Source organism: Cariama cristata, unplaced genomic scaffold (assembly GCF_000690535.1).
Source record: "Cariama cristata isolate BGI_N322 unplaced genomic scaffold, ASM69053v1 scaffold17620, whole genome shotgun sequence".
Classification (NCBI taxonomy): Eukaryota; Metazoa; Chordata; class Aves; order Cariamiformes; family Cariamidae; genus Cariama; species Cariama cristata.
This window is the reverse complement of record NW_009593179.1, coordinates 90,972-94,460: the sequence shown is the minus strand read 5'-3', so window position 1 is coordinate 94,460 and position 3,489 is coordinate 90,972.

Sequence of the window (3,489 nt, the reverse complement as noted above, 5' to 3'; positions counted from 1 at the left end):
TTGGTGGTGCATGTGGGAGAAAAAAAAGAGGAGAAAAAAAAAAAAAAAAAAAAAAAAAAAAGAGGGGGGGGGGAAGAAAAGAAAATAACTTACAAGCTCCCGAGGCCTGGTGAGCTGCAAGCGGGAGGTCAGAAGCAAATCGACGGCACTTTGCAAAGCTCAAATTCCAGCACGCGTTCTGCGGCTTTGACAAAGGGAGATATTTTAAAAGGACTTGGAGCAGTTCAGACCATCAACGGGAGGACACACTCATGTCGCACAACAGAATTGTTGTTTGTTCATAAGCCTGTTTCGAGCTGTGAGAAGGCGACGCGGAGCTTGTGTAATGTACGCTCGTTCAAATGAGCGTTTGGGATTAAGGAGGAGGGCAGAGGAGCTTAGAGGAAAGGAAAAATGGTGGGGAGAACATGTACCTCTCAACAAACTTCCAGCGAGCTCTCTGCTGAGCTGTGCTGCTGCTGCACAAACTTTCTAGCTCACTGGAAAGCCGCTCCACCGTGTCTCAGAGATGGCAAGATAGTTCACTGCAAAGGCAAGCGGATGTCCCTCACGTCCCATCTAAATAAGCACACGGGATGTTCACTTGAAAAACGCCCTCAAACACACAGCGGGTGTGCTGATTTAATAGCTCTCGTACACACTAAATACAGTCTTGCAACCGTAAGGTTGCAAAACTATGGGTATTTTTGCTGGAAAGGCATCAGCCCAGGTATCTGCGCTGGACCAGTTCCAGAAAGGCAGCGTTAACAAACCAGTATCACACCGAAGGCTGTGTCCTCATCCAGACTTATTCACACCCCTCGGAACCGCTACTGACCAGGTCGCTGGGTGCCTGGCCTTAACCTACCCGCAGTGCACGTTCTGCCCCAGCCCCACAGGCTGCTTCATCATCAAACATTTCCTAGCAAGTGCAGAAGAACATCTATATAAAAATATTTTAAGAGTATTACTACACTTATGTATCTTGCTGTTGATCTGAAATATTGTCCCTTTTTTGCATACTGCTTGGCAACTGTGTCATTTTACTAACACAGAGTTGGGGAAGGGTGGTTGGAATAGCAGCTGCGTGAATTTCTCCTGCCATCCAGCATCTTCAGTCTCCAGGGGCAATGCAGCATCGCTGTGCCACCACGGGGAGAGGGAAACAGGGCTGCCAGACTGTCCTTCTCTAAGAAAGTCACTTTGAGATCAGGTTTCTACTTGATACCTCATCATGAGGAAGGAGGGGACGCCTTATTCACTGACTGCAGGAGGAGGAAGAAAAAAAAAAAAAAGTTTGGAGAGGTCTAATTCTGCCTGGCAGTATTTCTGCATTCCCTTTTAAAGGTATGGAAATTAAGTCCAGACACACAAGAAGGTAGTGACAGGCACCCTGCTGCTCAAGGAGACTGTGGCAGGACCTTGATCTTACCAGCCTCCAGCTGTTGCTCTCATCACCCCCACCTTCCACCTCTCCCAGCAGCCTGGAGCCTGACTCTGCTCTGCAGCAACAACAAGGTAATTCAGATATTTCAAATGCATATTTCTAGAACTTGCCAACTCAGGTGATCCTTTCGCACTAGTCTCAGTTTCTGGAGTTTCAAAACAGTGTGAGCAGTTGAAACCGGGCTAACCTGCGTGGCCACCAGTAGACTGGAGTGTCCTAATCGCAATTACGAGGCTGACAAAGCCCAGCTTAGTCACCAAGGTGGAGTTAAACAGCTCTAAATTGCAGGGCTTTGCTTTCGCCTCCCATCCAGTCCTAAATGAACCGTTGCTGCATCCCTCCACGGTCACGTTTCTGCTGAGGAGGGGCAGGAAAGCTCCAAAATCAACATTTCAGTACAGAACTCACAGCCTGAGCCTCAAACCAAAACAAAACCTGAGCTTTCTATTCCCTGCTAATTAAAAGTTAATTAGTCATCCAGTGCAGATGCCTCACAGATTGACAAAGCGCATCTTGGTGGACAATAACTCATTTTAAAAGGAAGGGGTGGCATGAGAATTAGTATCTTTATTAGCCAGGAGAAAGGCAGCAGAATGAGATGCAATATGGCAAAACACGCTGGGTTTCATCATTATTTCAACAAAAAGGCCTAATTTACGGGTTTCTTCCTGCTGTTTCGTACAGTTTACTTTCAAGTTTTCCCCTGTGTAAGTACAAAACCCGACTCTTCCTTTGCGGTGCTGTTGTCCTTACATCCTCATGTTTGTAATATTCAAGGTCATGGTTTAGATATGACTTTTTTCGGTCTGTTAAGGATATTCCCCAGTAAGAACCAGCAGCCCGGTCTGTGCTATAAGCTGTGGTGCTGCTTACTTTGCTAAGGAGTATTTGTACAGCTGCTAGAAAGACACGCAAAAAAATTATCTTCCACAAGCACTGGACACAAACCCCTGAGACTGCCTAGATGTTAACTTCATGCTGCAGCGTATTTCTGGGCAAAATCACCTTAAAGTTTCTTCTCACCATTGAGTATGGCAGTACAACTGTACTATAGTATAGTTCCTGTACTTATACGAAGTAGTATAGTTCCTGTACTTAGAGCTACGGTCTTGACTATGATCACTCTTCTCAGACATCTTTCCTCTTCTGTTCAGATGGCTGTCCTCTCCCTTCCTTTGGTAACAACACTTGTGTTTCTACCCAGTTTTTAAAATTAGTTAGAGAGGAGGATCCGTATCCAAGAAAATGATACACCAGAAAAAAGATGAAGCCCTGAGCTAAATATTTGAGGAGAAAAATACAAACACCTCTTTTATCCACCAGCCATGGTGGTCTTGGCCATGCTAGGTTTATGGTTGGACTTGATGATCTTAAAGGTCCTTTCCAACCTAAACAATTCTATGATTCTACCTGTGTTGAAAATCTTCACCTACGCAATGTGACACTGATAAAATTAAGCAGCACTGTAACTTTCCAACCTGCGGTAGACAAAAATGGGAAACAAAGGTAGGAGTTAAAAGCCAGAGCTGCAGAGTGATGCTCACGGGTGATGTGAGCCCACGGCATGTTCTCTGAGAGTGCAGAGGAGAAGGAAAGGAGAAGCCCACTTGGGAGACCAAAATTCTAATACAACTTGAAGGATGACAGAGAGTAGTTGGTATTTTTTGGAACAAATTATCCCAAGACTACCTTGTCAAAGTCCTAGCTGTCATTTTCCACATCAGGTTTACCACACTGTCTTGTACCTCACTGAATTACTTCCCATTCAGCTGACTTCTTTCATTCGTAGCCAAACCTCCCTATCTCCCCAGCGCAGGCACACACTGGAAAGCACGTTGGCGTCTCCAGCTACAAGGCTCAGCTGACGGAGGGACCGAGATGAAGCCATGAACTGGGGCCACGCAGCACCAGGATGCTCTCCACACTGTGTACCTTCCCACAGGGCCTCCTTGGCTACATCTGTTAAGTTAAACACAGCCAGGGACCATCCCTGCCCATCAGTACACAACCCTGCAGCCCACCAAGCTGTTGGGAGGTCTCTGGCATTGTCTTGGCCTTGGCCA